The 19,265-nt window shown below is 37.8% G+C and overlaps 2 pseudogenes; one reads left to right on the plus strand and one right to left on the minus strand.

The window, feature by feature from the left end:
• Positions 1-1,149: 1,149 nt before the first annotated feature.
• LOC109499371 lies at positions 1,150-2,646 on the minus strand (annotated as a pseudogene).
• Positions 2,647-6,654: 4,008 nt separating this feature from the next.
• LOC101099799 lies at positions 6,655-7,575 on the plus strand (annotated as a pseudogene).
• The last annotated feature ends 11,690 nt before the right edge of the window (positions 7,576-19,265 follow it).

Here is a 19,265-nt window from a genome sequence, read left to right on the forward strand (position 1 = left end):
ACATGAAATGATGCTCAACGTCACTCCTCATCAGGGAAATACAAATCAAAACCACACTGAGATACCACCTCACGTCAGTCAGAGTGGCTAAAATGAACAAATCAGGAGACTATAGATGCCGGAGAGGATGTGGAGAAACGGGTATCCTCTTGCACTGTTGGTGGGAATGCAAACTGGTGCAGCCCTTCTGGAAAACAGTGTGGAGGTTGCTCAAAAAATTAAAAATAGATCTACCCTATGACCCAGCAATAGCACTGCTAGGAATTTATCCAAGGGATACAGGAGTACTGATGCATAGGGGCACTTGTACCCCAATGTTTATAACAGCACTTTCAACAATAGCCAAATTATGGAAAGAGCCTAAATGTCCATCAACTGATGAATGGATAAAGAAATTGTGGTTTGGGGCGCCTGGGTGGTGCAGTCGGTTAAGCGTCCGACTTCAGCCAGGTCACGATCTCGCGGTCCGTAAGTTTGAGCCCCGTGTCAGGCTCTGGGCTGATGGCTCGGAGCCTGGAGCCTGTTTCCGATTCTGTGTCTCCCTCTCTCTCTGCCCCTCCCCCGTTCATGCTCTGTCTCTCTCTGTCCCCCCCCCCAAAAAAAAAACAACAAAAAAAACGTTGGAAAAAAAAAAAGAAATTGTGGTTTATATACACCATGGAATACTACGTGGCAATGAGAAAGAATGAAATATGGTTCTCGCTTTGTAAAGTCACTGTTGGTACAGACTTTGAATGGTAACTAGGAAAACTGGAACTCAATAAATGCTTAGCGAATATCTGGCAATGAGTTCCCCAAGAGAGGACATAGCTCTGTGGCACTAATGGTATTTTAGGATAGGTGGATCATCTCATTATCATATAACATCATGGTTATGAACATCATCTTTTTGCCCAGACTACCTTCTTTAGATGTGGTCTCTACCATTTGCACTAGTAAGTGACCTTGAAGATAACCTTTGTATGCCACAGTTTCTTTATGTATAAAATGGTGGTTATAACACTACTTATTTAATAAGTCTGATGTATGAATTAAAAGAGTTAAAATACATAAAGTGCTTAGGACTGTGTCTGGTATATAATAAGGCTACATAAATAGTTTCTACTAACTTTTATGGGTCTTATATAATATATGAGGAGGAGAGAGTTAAAGTATCAAATTTATGGTAAGCAAATAGGATATTTCAGAACTAATTGCAAACTAGGCATAAATACATCATCACAATCTTAGTTCCTCCATTAAGAGTCTTGAAACACATAAAATTGATAACATGGAATTGTTGGTCAAAAATTTAGTCTATTGTTAAGTTCTTAGAATCCAGCAGAAGACCTTATCTTTTTCTTGGGCAGTGATCACAAGCCACGAGGTAACAGTCTTTTAAAATGCCTTCCATAGACATTCAATTTCAGGTAGCATTGTGTTATTATAATTAGTAGAGTATTTATACGATAGTCTTCCTTTTTTCTGAGTATTTGGGAGACACCACACTTTGGTTTCCTGATTGTGGTTGATATTCACTAATTTTCCAGGGACTTTTGAGAAATTAAAATAGGAATATGGACAAGGATTCAGGATGCCAAATTCATCAGCTGTAATCATATTATTCTAACAGCTTTTTCTATCATTAGTGGTTGGTAGCAAAAGTTTCGAAGTCAGACTTGTTGGATTTAAATCTATTTCTTTTCCTAGCTAAATGACCTTGGACCGATTAGGTAAACTCTGTTATTTGTTTGTTTATTTATTTATTTAGGAACTATTTTCCATCAACCTTATTTCCATTTTGTTTGCCTTTGTGGAAGAGCAGCTTAAGACCACTCAGTGGTTGTTCTAGCCCATTCGGTGGCCTGAGCAGGCGGAGCTGCAGACCAGTGTTCAGTGGCAGGCTGAGCGCTCTAGCCTTCAGTGGGGAACTGCCGAATAGGCCCAGAGTGCACCTCCATGCCTTTAGACCAGTCTGTGACTTCAGGATGAGTAACAGTGAACTCAGGAGCTGGAACAGTCCATTCACCCTGAAAGTCCTCCTTGGTCACAGCCTTTTCAGTAGCAGCCTGCTCGTCCTTTTCAATCTCTTCAGGATCTCTGTAGAAGTAGAGAACAAGCATGACCTCCCATGGGCATTCACAGGAAACGGTACCACATATGTGCAGAACTTCCCAAGCCAGCACCCACCACATCAGACACACTCTTGTTGCAAGGGATGGCAATGTGTTATACTGTGTTATACAGAGCGATGGTAAGCAGGTGAACATAGGACGTTTGCAAGAGGCTTGTGGTCAGCTCTGGGATCAATAACCATCAGAAATCTCTTCCCTTGAAGACTTCCTGGATCTGGTTAGTGAAGGTTCCAGGAGTGAAGTGACCAGCAATAGGAGTGGCTCCAGGAGCAGCAGCAAACTTCAGCACAGTTCACTGGCCAGCATTCCTGGATCATAGGGCACTGACATCAGCTGGGTTTTCAATGGCGATGGCACGAGCTACCATCAGAAGCTTCTCCCAGGTTCTCTTCAGATTTATGACATAGATGCCATCACTTTTCCTTTTGTAGATGCACTGTTCCATTTGGAAGTCAAGGTTGGTGTCACCTAAGTGGGTCCTGCTGCAAAGAATTTGAGGACATCCTTCATTTGTAGGAGGGGCTCCAGACATTGTAAAAGTTTCCCTTTAAATTATGACATGAACACAAAACACTACATGGACCCCTCCTTGGGTAGCACAGAAGGTGTAAATTCTGTTTTAATTCTTTTATATATAAAATGGAAATAAAGGTATCTACTTCGTAAGGCTGTTACAGGAATTAAGTGAGGTAATCATATAAAGCTCTTAGAAAAGGGCCTGGCACAAATTAAGTGCAAAAATTGTTAAATGCTATTGTTTTTTTTTAATAGACTTTGAGATAGTTCCACAGCAACTATTGATTTGAAAGAATAGAGACAACCTATCAATGTAAAATTTATTTGTTTGTTTATTATTTATTTATTTATTTATTTATTTTTTTTTTTTTTTGGTAGTGTTTAAAGGTAATATGTGCTGTAAACAAGACTAGAGGTTTACTTTATCTTCCCTTTCAGGATGACTGAAAATGTGATTTAGATCTCCCTGATGGATCAACATTCTCCCTAATAATACCTGAGGGAATTATTTTAACTCTGGGCATTAAGACCACAGAAAGATTAATAGCGAGAAATCAGTTCTCTCAAAAAAAAAATGCTCCATACTTAGTTATTTGACAGAAATAAGTTTTCCATTTTTAGTTTAATTAACATATTATATGTATATATAAACACACACACACACACACAAATGGAACCTAGTCAGGAGTGTATCAGGTAACATTATGAATCTAGTTCCTCCTCCTTTTTGGTTGAACTATTCCTATCTTGCCCTCAAGTCTATCATGCAGACATTTTTACCCATATTGGTTACAATTATTTCCTGTGTGTGTGTGTGTGTGTGTGTGTGTGTGTGTTTAATTAGACTCCATATTGAGTGAGGGTGTGGAGCCCAACATGAGGCTCCAACTCATGACTCTGATATCAAGACCTGAGCTAAGATCAAGAGTCAAACACTTAACTGACTGAGCCACCCAGGCACCTCAGTCACAGTTATTTCTTGATTTCTTTTTTTTAAAAAATTTTTTTTAACGTTTATTTATTTTTGAGACAGAGAGAGACAGAGCATGAACGGGGGAGGGTCAGAGAGAGAGGGAGACACAGAATCTGAAACAGGCTCCAGGCTCTGAGCCATCAGCACAGAGCCCGATGCGGGGCTTGAACTCACGGACTGCGAGATCATGACCTGAGCGGAAGTCGGACACTTAACCGACTGAGCCACCCAGGTGCCCCAGTTATTTCTTGATTTCAATGTTAGAGCTTATAGACTTATTGTAGAGTTCTCTGAGACTGTTCAAATTTCAGTCTACACTGTAGAATTTGCCAGTTGGTTTTATGGCACTGTTGGGATTCTGTTGTGTATGACTGTTACTATGCAAAACTCTGCTACTTACTAATCTAGTGCCCTCAGGCAAGTGTGTCTCCATCCCCTACCTCTAAATGAAGTTAATAACGGTACTTAGCTTATAAGGATTAAAAAATTTAACATTGTTAAAACCTTTAGAATATGACTTAGCACACAGTAAGCATTATATCAACATTTGTAAAATAAAAAAAGAAAAACAAAGATGTGTAAGACAGAATATAGACCCTAAAACATTTGATGATAGGGAAGTGACAGTGAGTCTTCCAATTTGGGGGGTGACTTGAGGTTCTTTTGGTTTGTAAGGTACCAAACCGAAGGCCTTCAGTACAGGAAGATCTACACTGGTTGATTTAAGGGGCATAAAACTGACTTTAACATATATAGAAAAGTAGATTCTGAGCTACTGGTACAGGTGAAGGAAGCATTTAGAAGCGATGTAGACAATCCCCTAAAGAAAGTGGTCCTCATGTGCTTTCAGGGCCAAAAAGTCAGCACAGTGCCCAGGGCTATAAGAAAGGAATTAGAAACCAATCAAAAAACCTGGGAAAGTGTTCCAGAAATGCAATCGGGCATTTCATGCTGGTCTATTGTAAAGATCCTGGGCAAACCATTTAAGGTCACAGCGTCTTGGTTGCTTCATTTGCAAAATATGTGCATGTTGCTACACGTTTACATTGTAAGATTGTTGTAGGGATTACATGATAGGGAATGTTCCTGTACTGTGTTCAATGTAAAATTATTAAAATATTAATAGAAGTGCCATTCAGGCACCCCTATATACCATATATTCTTTATGCATTCATCAGTTGATAGACATTTGGGCTCTTTCCATAATTTGGCTCTTGTTGATAGTGCTGCTATAAATATTGGGGTACATGTGCCCATTGGAATCAGCAGTTTTGTATCCTTTGGATAAATACCTAGTTGTGCAATTGCTGGGTTGTAGGGTAGGTCCATTTTTAATCTTTTGAGGAACCTCCATACTGCTCTCCAGAGTGGCTGCACCAGTTTGCATTCCCTCCAGCAGTACAAAAGTTTGCCCCTTTCTCCTCATCCCCACCAACATCTGTTGTTTCCTGAGTTGTTAATTTTAGCCTTTCTGAAAAGTGTGGGGTGGTATCTCTTTGTGGATTTTATTTGTATTTCCCTGATGATGAGGCTTTTTTTTTTTTTTTTGAGTTGACAATGATAGCCACAAGGCATTTATTTACACTTGCCTACCCCAGTCTCCCTGGGACTAAATCAAAGGTGACTGGTCCAGAGAGTCTGCTGACCTCTGAATACCGGGGAGGCCCAATCAGGCCATCAGCAGCCCTCAAGGCCCAGTACCAGGTGGAGGGAGCCATGTACCATTGGTACTCCTTTACCCCTCTTCCCTCATCCCCAAGGGGTTTCCCTAGCCTCACGGCCTCTGGAAGCTGGCTCACTCACGTGTGGCTGTAGCTCCTGATGGCCATGGGCAGGCGGTACACTTCTAGGTTGATAGGGCAGCTGTAGTGTGCCTCCGGGCAGTGCTGCCACCAGGCTGCAGCACATCACCATGCTGGGACCAAGACTGCTGTTACCACTTGCCCCAATGGTAGTGGTGGTTGGTAGTGGGGGGTTGGTGGGTGATTCTCGGATGCTTTTCAATAAATATTCATATAGAACTGTAAATGTATTTTCTCTTCCTTATGATTTTCTGAATAACCTTTTCTTTAGCTTACTTTATGGTGAGAATATAGTATGTAATACATAGAACATGCAAAATATGTGTCGACAGTTTATGTTATTGGCAAGACTTCCAAGCAAGAACAAGCTATTAGTACTTACATTTGGGGAGCATGGTCACTGCCCAGTCCCCAGGTTGAGCATGGTCGCCACTCAGTCCTCAGGTTGTTCAAGGGTCAACTTTATTTCAGCCTAGACAGTTTGAAATGACAAAGCCACCTCAGTGAATTACCTTGATTGATTCTCAAATATTGAACTGACTTTATAATCTTGGGAGCAGTCCTCCTTGATCGCAATGTTTAATTATTTAATATAATATTCAACACAAATTAAAAAAATTTAAAAATCATTTAAAATAACTTTAAAATAGTTTAAAATAATTCCTAGATTTTTTTCAAGAATTGATATTTCTTTCTTGGATCAAAATCCAGAGGTGAAGCAATTCGCTGAAATTTCCTTTGTGGAAAGATTTTTAAGTACAAAGTCAAATTCTTTAATAGATATAGACCTATTCTGATGATCTCATTTTGTTTTCTTGAGTGAGCTTTGATAGTTTGTCTTTCAAAGAATTTTTCCATTTCATATGAATTCAATTTATTGGCATAATTTTCAGAATATTCTCTTACTAACCTTGAATATTTGTAGAGTAAGGATGTCGTTTCTCTCATGTCAGATATTGGCAATTGATATCTTTGTAGTTCATTTTTCCCCTGATTAATCTAGATTTTTCCAAGTTTATTACCTTTCCCCCATTTTTTTGATTTTATTTATTTTTCTCAATTTCTTCTTCGTTTTCTGTTTCATTGATTTTCACTTTGATTTTTGTTGTTTCTCCTTTTCAGTATCTGATCTATCTTGCTTGGTAAATGCTTTTGAAAATAATATATGTTTTGTTATTACTGGGCAGAGTGTTCTGTAGTGTCAATTAGATTAGGGTGATTAAAAGTGTTACTCGAGTCGGGCAGCGGCAGCGGCAGCAGCAGCAGCCGAGGCACCCCCGCAGTCACAGCCTCTGCGCTGGTGCAGCCACCCTCACTCCCTCTGCTCTTCCTCCCTTCGCTCGCACCATGGCTGATCAGCTGACCCAAGAGCAGATTGCTGAGTTCAAGGAAGCTTTCTCCCTATTTGACAAAGATGACGATGGTACCATCACAACAAAGGAACTTGGAACCGTCAGTGAGGTCACTGGGTCAGAGCCCAACAGAAGCCGAATTGCAAGATGTGATCAACGAGGTGGATGCTGACGGTAATGGCACCATTGGCTTCCCAGAAGTTTTGACCATGATGGCTAGAAAAATGAAAGATACAGACAGTGAAGAAGAAATTCGCGAGGCATTCCGAGTCTTTGACAAGGATGCCAATGGTTACATCAGTGCAGCAGAACTACGTCACGTCATGACAAACTTAGGCGAAAAACTAACACATGAAGAAGTAGATGAAATCAGAGAAGCAGATATCGATGGAGATGGGCAAATCAACTATGAAGAATTTGTACAGACGATGACTGCAAAGTGAAGACGTACTTTCAACTCCTTTTTCCCCCCTCTGGAAGAATCAAATTGAATCTTTTACTTACCTCTTGCAAAAAAAAAAAAAAAAGTTCATTTACTCATTCTGTTTCTATATAGCAAAACTGAATGTCAAAAGTACCTTCTGTCCACACACACAAAATCTGCATGTATTGCTTGGTGGTCCTGTCCCCTAAAGATGAAGCGCTACACATCAGTTTTACGATATAAATACTTGTACTACCTTAACAATAAAGAAACACAGTGGACTCCTTGCAGTTCCGTTTGCTAATGATTACTACACTGTTTGGGTTGGCCAGTTTTTCATGCACGCAGCTTGACGATTGAGCATAGTCAGGCCTTTGTATTAAAAACGAAAAATGAAAGAAACAAATAAAAAAAAACCTGTTCGAAATGGGTTCTAGTTCAATTTGTTAGTATAAATTGTCATAGCGGGTTTACTGAAAACAAACCTTTAAAATTGGTTTACCTCAGGATGCTGTGCAGAAAAATGGGTGAAGGATAGATAGACTGTCTAGACGCAGCCCCACAGAGCAGGACAGCCCCCTGTACTTCCGTGCCCCCCCACCCGTGGTGACAGTGACACATCCTGCCGGCATCCTGTGTGTGTTGGTTTAGCGTTGTCCGCATTGTACCAGAGACCGAGATGGGTGTCGGGCTGTCAGAATTCACACAAATTTTTAAAAAGAAACCTTTACCAAGGGAGCATCTTTGGACTCTCTGTTTTTAAAACCTCCTGAACCCGACTTGGAGCCAGCAGAGGTAGGCTGTGGCTCTGGACTCTTCAGCACAACCATCAACATTGCTGTTCAAGAAATTACAAGTTAACGTCCATTCCAAGTTGTAAATGCTAGTCTTTTTTTTTCCAATAAAAAGACCATTAACTTAAAAAAAAAGTGTTACTCAAAGCTTTTTTGTTGTTACTAATACTCTGCTGACCTGTTTATCAATTACAGAAAGGTGTATGTTGAAATTGTCAACTATAGTTGTGGATTTGTATATTTCTCTTTACAGTTACATCAGTTTTTGCATCATATATTTAGAAGCTCTGATGTTACGTGCAGAAATGCTTAGAATTGTTACATCTTAAAGAATTGATCTGCTCATCATTATTATGAAATTAATCTCTTTATCCCTATAATATTCTTGCTCTGAAATCTTCTCTGATGTAAATCAGCTTTCTTTTGATTAGTATTAGCATGGTGTAACTTTTTCTGTCTCTTTTTTAAACCTGTGTCATTATATTCAAAGTAACTTTCTTTTAGGCAAATTAGTTGGGTCTTGATTTTTTTTAATTTATTTAGTTTTTATTAAAATTTATTTATTTACTGTGAGAGAGACAGAGACAGCGCAAGAGGGAAAGGGGCAGAGAGAGAGGTAGACAGGGAATCCCAAGCAGGCTCTGCATTGTCAGCGTGGAGTCAGACGCAGGGCTTGAATTTACAAAACCATGAGATCATGACCTGAGCCTAAACCAAGAATCAGACCCTTAACTGACTGAGCCACCCAGGTACTCCAGGTCTTACTTTTTAAATCCAATCTGCAATTTCATTTAATTGGGTAATTAAGAACTAGTTGATTCTTGATATATACAATAGTTGTTACGTGAAGTCATCACGATCACTGGATTAGTGAATAACCTAAGTATCATTCCTTTGGGAAATACAAAGTTCTCTCCTAGAGGCTCTGGCTATAACTTATTTGTTAGCCAATCAATATATAACCTTGTTTCATGTGTGTTTCTTGTTATAGATACCTTACTGAATATATATTGTTGATTCATTAACATTGAGCTCATAAGCAGCTCATGCCCAGATGAAATTTGTCTAACACACTCATTGTCATGGTAAGGCACAACCTTCTTATGCTTAGGAACACTACATACGTTTTGAGTATGGTGCTTGGGGGTCATTTTAAATACCAAAATCACCAACCACAAAGCACAAAAAATGGAAAAATGTGGCACTAAGTAGACTACAAAAAGGACATTTGTTCATAGTAGGTGAGCTGAAACGAGAAGGCAGAGTGTTGCCTTGTTTGACTTCATCTATGAACTTGCATGTCTGGCACTTACATTTTTCACTGCTTTGCACAAGTCCATAGATTACTGACTGGAAAGAGACAGCAAATACTGATTTTGGGTGTTACAAATAAATGTTAGTAAGCACACAAATTTGCAAATACAGAATCCGCAAATAATGAGGATTGACTATACATTTAATGTGGTTATTGAATATGATATTTAAATCTATCATTTTTCTTGTTTTTATCCTATTTGTCCATTAGTTTTTCTTCCTTATTTTTTTGTCTTCTTCTGTATCATCCACATTGTTAATATATATTCCTGGATTATTAGATATAATTGTTTTTTTAATCTTAAACTTTGTTTACTGGTGGCCTTGGAATTCATAGTATATACTTTTAATATATAAATACCAATATTCATGTAATATTATAAAACTTCATACATAGTAAATGTATATTTTCATTTCTCTCTACTGGGCTTTTATGTTATCATTGTCATGAATTTTACTCCTATGTATATCATAAAGCTGACAGTAAATTGTTATTATTTAATCCTTTAACAAATTGAAATAGAAAAAAAAGTTTTTACCGACATAATTACCATTTCTTATGTTCCTTCCTCATTCCTTTTCATGGACACCAGTTTTTATCTGGTATCATTTTACTTCTCCTTTAACATTTCTTTAGCATAGATCAGCTGCTGATGAATTCTTCCAGATTTGCATATCTGAAAGTATTTTCATTTCACATTTGTTTTGAAAGATATTTTCCATGAGTAAAAATTTTATATTGATGAAGTTTTTTTTTTTTCTTTCTGTTCTTTAAAGGTGTCACCCATAGCTTTGTAGCCTTATTGTTTCCATCAAGAGATTTGACATTGTACTTAGCAACTTCTTTCTACATATGTCTCCAGAGGCAAGGGAGATAAAAGCAAAAATAAACTATTGGGACTTCATCAAAATACAAAGCTTCTGCACAGCAAAAGAAACAACAAAACTAAAAGGTAACCAACAGAATGGGAAAGGTATTTGCAAATCACATATCTGATAAAGGCTTAGTATCCAAAATCTATAAAGAAATGATCAAACTCAACACCCCCCCAAAAAAAACCCAAATAATCAATTTAAAAATGGGCAGAAGACATGAACAGACATTTTTCCAAAGAAGACACAGATGGCCAACACATACATGAAAGATACTCAACATCACTCATCATCAGGCAAATACTAATTGAAACCACAATATCACCTCATACCTGTCAGAATGGCAAAAATCAACAACACAAGAAACAAAAGGTATTATTGAGGATGTGGAGAAAGTGGAACAATTCTGCACTGTTGGTCAGAATGCAAACTGGTGCAGCCACTCTGGAAAACAGTATGGAGTTTCTTCAAAAAGTTAAAAATAGAACTACCCTATAATCCAGCAATTGCACTACTTGGTATTTACCCAAAGAATGAAAAAATACTAATTGAGAGAGATACATGCACCCTGGTGTTTATAGCAGCATTATCTACAATAGCCAAATTATGGAAACAGCTCAAGTGTCTTTTGACTGATAAATGGATAAAGAAGATGTGGTATTTACACACACACACACACACACACACACACACACACACACACAGGAATATTAGCCATAAAGAAAATGAAATCTTGCCATTTGCAATGACATGGATGGAGCTAGAGTATTATGTTAAGTGAAATAAGTCAGTCAGAGAGAGACAAATACCATATGATTTCACTCATATGTGGGATTTAACAAGACTAATGAGCAAAAAGAGAGAGATAAAGAGAGGCAAACCATGAGATAGACTAGAGTGAGAGAGAGGCAAACCATGAGACAGACTCTTATCTATAGAGAACTGAGGAGAAGAGAGGTGGGTAGGGGGATGGGTTAAATAGATGATGGGGATTAAGGAGGGACTTGTGATGAGTACTAAGTGATACATGGAAGTGTTGAATCACTATATTGTACACCAGAAACTTATATTACACTGTCTGTTAACTAACTCAAATTTAAGTGAAAACATAAAAAAAAATTTAAGTAATTTATTTTTCTTCCTCTGTGTGTCTATTTTCTCTGGCTGCTTTCAAGGTTCTTCTCCTTATTATTGGTTTTAAGTGGTTTTATTATAATGTGCCTTCACTTAATTTTCATTATGTTTCTCTTTCTTGAGGTTCATTGAGCTTCTTGGATCTCTGAGTTCATAATATTTATCAAATTTGGGAAATGTTTAGTCATTATTTATTCAATGTTTTTCCTCCTTTTCTCTTTTGCATTTACATTTATTCATATATTAGGCTGCTTGATATTATCCCACAGCTCACTGATTCTTTATTCTTTTTTAAACATCCTTTACTCTCTGTATTTCATTTTGGATGGTTTCTACTGCTATTTTCAAGTTCACTAAGTTTCTAATTTTCCATTCATCCCTGCAAGGGTAGGTTTAATTTCAAATATTGTAGTTTTCATCTCTAGAAATTCAATTTGAGTCTTTTATATATCTTTGATGTCCCTTCTAAACATGTCCAATCCTTTTGAACATATGAAATACAGTTATGTAACTTTTAATATGCTTACCTACTATCTCCACCATTTGTAGAATTTCTGGCTTTTTATACATTTTCTTCTTTATAGTCTTATTTTTCTTCGTCTTTTCATTCTTGATAAGTTTTGATTGGATGCCAGACATTGCAAATTTTACCTGTTGAGTGCTGGATGCATTTATATTATTAGAGAAATTTTGCAGTTTATTCTTAGATACAGTTATTTGGAACTGTTTGATTCTTTTACATCTCGCTTTTAAGCTTTTTGTATCAGATCATGGGAAGTTTGGCAAAAGACTTCTGAGTATGCCATCTATACCCTGTGAATTATATCATCTTCCACTCTGGTTAATAGAAACAGGCAACTATTTCAGTTCCTGTGTGTGTTCCAGAGATTATTTCCTCTAATCCTTTAGGTACTTCTTTTCCCCAGCCTTGGATAATTTCCTCACAGGCTTGTGCTGATCAGAATCCACCTTAAGACTTGAAGTAAAATGTCTTTAGGTCTCAAGAGTACTCTCTTTACCAGCTCTTTGCTCTCTGGTATGCTTTCTTGCAAACCCTTGCCCTGACTCTCACCTCTGTCTCCTCAACTCAGGAATATGGCAAGTTTCTCTGCATGGGTTCCCCCTTTCCTAAGCTGTAGTCTGGAACTTCTCTGTGTGGTAAGCTTGGGGGTTTCAAAGTTCATCGTGTTTTTTCGCATTGCTCAGAGCTCACTCTTCTTCATTGTCAGATTTCCAATGACTTGAGACCTATTTCTAATAGGTGGCTAAATCCTTTCCCTAATACTTTATTTTGACCAGAAGCAAAAGAAGTCTGGCATTAATGTTTTAATTTTATTGGTTTTATGGCTTTGTATTTTGCTTATAATTTTAATTTTATAGTTATACAATACCTATGAACATAAGGACTAAATCACAACTTCAATATTTTTGAGAAACAGAATATAATTACTGAGGCTACCTGTGGGATGAGGAAGGGGGAGAGAAAGAATGTCTTTGTTCTTTATAAGGTGTCCACATATTGTTAAAATTGTGAAACACAAGTTCAGTTTGAAGCAGAATATGGTATCAGTGTGTTTTAGCCTTAAATGGCTTTATATTTTTAAAATGACTCCTTTAATTTGTTGCCATGCTATTTGCCTTAGAATGTCTTCCCACACTTTTTACTTCTGTGGCACTTGTAGTCCAGACATGCACTTTTCTATGTGGGGTATATTATCTATAAATGCTAGGATTTTCACTTATAGAGACTGAGCATTAAAAGCACATGCCAGATTTAACTTATAAGGTAATGAAACTTTTGAGATGGCTGGTAGTATACTGAATAGGAACAACTTTGGCGTATAGAAAACCATGGATAGTAGGAAAGCAGAGAAACACCAGTAAAGACTTCATCCTTAAATTTTCCAATTCCTGATCCCCTATTGTTGGTAGGTTGTCATAGCCATGAAAAATGGGAGAAAGGTAGAGAAAATATTGAATCATCAGGATTTATAAAACTGTTATGGAAGTTTCTTTCATTGATTCTGGTTTAGGACAAGATATTTACTTTCATTATATTGGAATATCCATGGGAGTAGCAACTATGTGTATCTTGTATCTTGTTTACTGCTGATACCAAAACTTAGAACAGTGTCCAGAACAAATGCTCAAGAAAAAATATGCTGAATATTCTAGAAATCCTAGAAATAATATCAATACAATTTTTTTTCAGTTGAAAGAAATCAAAAGTATCTGTGTCTTCTCTAATTACTTTTAGTTCCCTACGAGGCCAAGACTAGGGTAAGTGGCATCTGTAAAACACGCCAGGAGCAACTGACAGACATACTAACTGAACTCTAGTTGAGTATTGCTGCTTCCATTAAGTACTGGAAGATCCAGACTATAAGTTCCAAGAGCAAACAAATTATATATCTTTTGTTCCTTCCTACAATCTGAGGGCCTTAGTACCTGTGTGACACATATATAATAGATTCTCAATACAAATGAAAAAATTATTATTTATGATATGAGATGACTACGAACCATCCTGTGATCCTGAAGGGAATCTGAGGGAGTTGTTCCTTATCATACATTATCAAGAGAGAAGAGTAGAATTCAGATACAGGATGGATGAATCCAAACATAGCAGTGGTGTAAGAAAGGGAAGGATTATTTTTCACTTACTATATATGTATATAGTTTTGTCCTACTCAACACTTGCTTCTACTTAGTTTCATTCAGCATGTTCTTCATCATCTTATCAATTCCTCCAAATATATTAAATTTAAATCTTGCCCTTTAAAGTACTTGTTATTTTCCATATTGATTGAAAAAGTGACCTTGAATATGTCACTTAAATGTTTGATTCCTATGTAGGCCACTCCTATTTTCCTCCCTAGGGTGGCATGCGTATTAATATTTGAAATGCTCTATCTTGTATTTGGTCTGGCCAAAGGGCCAAGATGACTTTGATAGTTGATTAAATTCCAATGACAGTCACAGTGAAGAGAAAAAAGGGTAACGCAAACAACCCAGTGGTAGAATTTCAGCAGAGAAAAGGGCAGGTCAAAAGTTGTGTTAAATTATAAAGGATGAATTAGATGTGGTGAAAAGAATAGGGTCTTTCATCTCTACCTACCTATCATCTAGTCTTTCATTAAACAAATATGTAATGCCTACTACGTGCCAGATACTTCTTGAGGTAGTTTTTTACACCAGTGAAGAAATGATTTCTGCTCCCATCATACTTCCTTACATTCTATCAAGAATGGGAGCAGGTAGAAGTGAAGACATATAAAAGAATGCAGTAATCCCCACTTATCTATGGTTTCACTTTTTGCAGTTTCAGTTACCTGGGGTCGATCATTGTGCAGAAGCAGATGATCCTCTTCTGACATATTGTCAGAAGGTGAATAGTAGCCTAACACTAGGTTATGATACAGGCATCATTCACTTCACTTCATCTTAGGCATTTTATCATCTCACATCACAAGAAGGCTAAGTACATCACAATAACATATTTTGAGAGAGAGAGAGACCACATTCACATAACTTTTATTACAGTATATTGTTATAATTGCTATATTTTGTTATTAGTTATTTGTTGTTAATCTCTTATTGTGCCTTATTTTTAAATAGAACTTTATCACAGGTATGTACATATAGGAAAAATATAGTGTACATAAGGTTCAGTACTACCCACTGGTAGTACTGGTTTAAGGCATCCACTGTTTTTTTTTTTTAATTGTTTATTTATTTTTGAGAGAGAGAGAGAGAGAGCGAGCAGGGGGAGGGGCAGAGAAAGGGGAGACAGAGGACCAAAGTAGGCTTCATGCTGACAGCAGAGAGCCCAATGCAGGGCTTGAACTCATGAACCATGAGATCATGACCTGAACTGAAGTCTGATGCTTAACTGACTGAGCCACCCAGGTGCCCCTCCACTTGAGGGTTTTGAATGCATCTCCCACAGATAAAGGAGACTACTGTAGTAGGCATAATGAATGAGTGCATGAATGAATGGATGAATGAATGAATAAATGAATGAACAAATAAATAAATTATATTTTATGGTATGTTATAGGATGATATGGGCTTCAAGAAAAAGAAAAATAATAGAGCAAGATAAGGAAGTTTAAGGAATGATAAATGAAGGGATTCCTAACCGCAGTTTTAAGTAGGTGAAATTTGAACAAAGGCTTGAAGGAGCTGAGAAAATTAGATATCTGTGGAGAGACCTTCCAGGAGGAAACAACAGCTAAGAAAGCTAAGACCTACGGCTGGAGGCCGCTGGTTTGTCAATGTGTCCCAGTGTGGCTTGAACAGACAGGGAGAAAAGTTGAAAAGAAAGTGAGGGAGAAAACAGGGAGCCTGATTATATGCAGCCTCTTAGGTCATTGCATAGAGTTTGGTTTTTTCTTAGGAAATGGGGAGCCACTTCAGGGTTCTGAGCAGAGGTATGAGATGATCTGATTTTGGCTTTGAAAGTTTACTCGGACTGCTGTGTTGAGAATAGACCTTTAGGTATGTGGGGCAAATGTAATAAAAGAGATATCTTTTAGAAAGTTTTTGCAATAATTGATGTGAGAGATGGTGGTTTTGACCGGGATGGTGGCAATACAGATGGTAAAAATGGTCAGATTCTAGATATAAAAATAGGGCAGAACTTGCAAATAGATAGGATGAATGCTTCTGAGGTTTTAAGTCTGAGCATTTAAAAGGATGTAGCTTCCATTAACCAAGATGAGAAACTCTACAGATAGAGAAGGATTGAATAACTGTGACTACGTAAGCCATCTGCACATCCCTTTGGTTCCTAATCTTTCTAATATGCAAAGCTGACCACATTCTTAGCTAATTAAAAGATTACTTTGGATTATCACTTACTTTAGGATAAATTCCAAGTTTCTTAATGTGATATCATTTAATTTTTGCATATTTTTTCTTCCTGGTTTTTTCCCCCATACTCCCCACTGTCCTCACACAGGCTATTATCAAGACATATTTTTTCTTTCCATCTCTAAGACATTCAACTTCCATTTTGCATTCACCCTGCATATGTCATCTTAGATGTTACTTCTTCAGAGAAGCTATTATTCTTGAAAACTGCAATCCGTCCTCTAAATATACCCCTACATTAAGGTACTGGTCATATTAGAAAAGTTTTCACATTATATTATAATTGCTTGTTTAATTTTATTTATCATTCAAGCTTTAGAAGGATACAAATCTGACTTGTATCTCACTATTCCAGTTAGCTATGGCTGTATAATAAACCACCTCCAAACACAGAGCCTTAAATTTAAAAAAAAGTTTATTTTTGAGAGAGACAGAGAGAGAACAGGGGAGGGGTAGAGAAAAAGGGAGACAGAATAGGAAGCAGGCTCCAGGCTCTGAACTATCAGCACAGAACACAACCCGGGGTTCAAACTCATTGACCACAAGATCATGACCTGAGCCTAAGTTGGACGCTTAACTGACTGAACCACCCAGGACGCCCAACACAGAGACTTAATATAGCAACGATCACATATTTAGCACACAAATATATAATATAGGCAGTCTCTGTGAGTGTCTGCTCCATGTGGTACCAGTGGGGGTGGCCCAACTCAAGCTACACCCAAGGATCAACTTTAAGATGATTCATGCCTGTGACTGGCAGATGGGTACTGACTTCAATTCCTCTCCATGTGGGCCTCTTCATGAACTTATTGATTCCAAGAGCAAGGTTTCCTAAAGATTCAGGCAGAAACAATATCGCCTTTTATGACTTATCCTCAGTAGTTATATAACTTCACTTTTACCATAATCACAAACTTGCCCAGGTTCAAATGGAGGAAACATCAACACGCAAATCTCTATGGGATGAATGGCAGTTACGTTTTAAGAAGAGTGTGGAGAAAAGAGCTATTGTTGCCACATTATTGGAACATCCAGTTTGCCATCCTTACTGTTGTGTCTTGCCACACAGCAAATTGTCTGGCATATATTAGAGGCTTAATAAATATCTTTGGAATAATTAAAATGTCTTTCTCAATAGCTTCCTATTCTATCCACTTTTTTTTTAATATATGAAATTTATCGTCAGATTGGTTTCCATACAACACACAGTGCTCATCCCAAAAGATGCACTCTTCAAAACCCATCACCTACCTTTCCCTCCCTCCCACCCCCCATCAACCCTCAGTTTGTTCTCAGTTTTTAAGAGTCTCTTATGCTTTGGCTCTCTCCCACTCTAACCACTTTTTTTTTTCCTTCCCCTCCCCCATGGGTTTCTGTTAAGTTTCTCAGGATGCACATAAGAGTGAAACCATATGGTATCTGTCTTTCTCTGTATGGCTTATTTCACTTAGCATCACACTCTCCAGTTCCATCCACGTTGCTAAAAAGGGCCATACTGCATTCTTTCTCATTGCCACGTAGTACTCCATTGTGTATATAAACCACAATTTCTTTATCCATTCATCAGCTGATGGATATTTAGGCTCTTTCCATAATTTGGCTATTGTTGAGAGTGCTGCTATAAACATTGGGGTACAAGTGCCCCTCTGCATCGGTACTCCTGTATCCCTTGGGTAAATTCCTAGCAGTGCTATTGCTGGGTCATAGGGTAGGTCTATTTTTAATTTTCTGAGCAACCTCCACACTGTTTTCCAGAGTGGCTGAACCAAATTGCATTCCCACCAATAGTGCAAGAGGGTTCCCATTTCTCCACATCCTCTCCAGCATCTATCATCTCCTGATTTGTTCATTTTGGCCACTCTGACTGGCCTGAGATGGTATCTGAGTGTAGTTTTGATTTGTATTTCCCTGATGAGGAGCGACATTGAGCATCTTCTCATGTGTCTGTTGGCCATCTGGATGTCTTCTTTAAAGAAGTGTCTATTCATGTTTTCTGTCCATTTCTTCACTGGATTATTTGTTTTTCGGGTGTGGAGTTTGGTGAGCTCTTTATAGATTTTGGATACTAGCCCTTTGTCCGATATGTCATTTGCAAATATCTTTTCCCATTCCGTTGGTTGCCTTTTAGTTTTGTTGGTTGTTTCCTTTGCTGTGCAGAAGGTTTTTATTTTGATGAGTTCCCAATAGTTCATTTCTGCTTTTACTTCCCTTGCCTTTGGGGATGTGTCAAGTAAGAAATTGCTGCGGCTGAGGTCAGAGAAGTTTTTTCCTGCTTTCTCCTCTAGGGTTTGGATGGTTTCCTGTCTCACATTCAGGTCCTTTATCCATTTTGAGTTTATTTTTGGGAATGGTTTAAGAAAGTGGTCTAGTGTCATTCTTCTGCATGTTGCTGTCCAGTTCTCCCAGCACCATTTGTTAAAGAGACTGTCTTTTTTCCATTGGATATTCTTTCCTGCTTTGTCAAAGATTAGTTGGCCATACGTTTGTGGGTCTAGTTCTAGGGTTTCTATTCTATTCCATTGGTCTATGTGTCTGTTTTTGTGCCAATACCATGCTGTCTTCATAATGACAGCTTTGTAGTAGAGTCTGGGATTGTGATGCCTCCTGCTTTGGTCTTCTTCTTCAAAATTACTTTGGCTATTTGGGGCCTTTGGTGGTTCCATATGAATTTTAGGATTGGTCGTTCTAGCTTCGAGAAGAATGCTGGTGCAATTTTGATTGAGATTGCATTGAATGTGTAGATAGCTTTGGGTAGTATTGACATTTTGACAATATTTATTCTTCCAACCATGAGCACGGAATGTTTTTCCATTTCTTTTTATCTTCTTCAATTTCTTTCACAAGCTTTCTATAGTTTTCAGCATACATATCTTTTACATCTTTGGTTAGGTTTATTCCTAGGTATTTTATGCTCTTTGGTGCAATTGTGAATGGGATCAGTTTCTTTATTTGTCTTTCTGTTGCTTCATTGTTAGTGTATAAGAATGCAACTGATTTCTGTACATTGATTTTGTATCCTGCAACTTTGCTGAATTCATGTATCAGTTCTAGCAGACTTTTGGTGGAGTCTATCGGATTTTCCATGTATAAT

The sequence above is a fragment of the Felis catus genome, chromosome B1, assembly GCF_018350175.1.
Source record: "Felis catus isolate Fca126 chromosome B1, F.catus_Fca126_mat1.0, whole genome shotgun sequence".
In the NCBI taxonomy this organism is placed as follows: Eukaryota; Metazoa; Chordata; class Mammalia; order Carnivora; family Felidae; genus Felis; species Felis catus.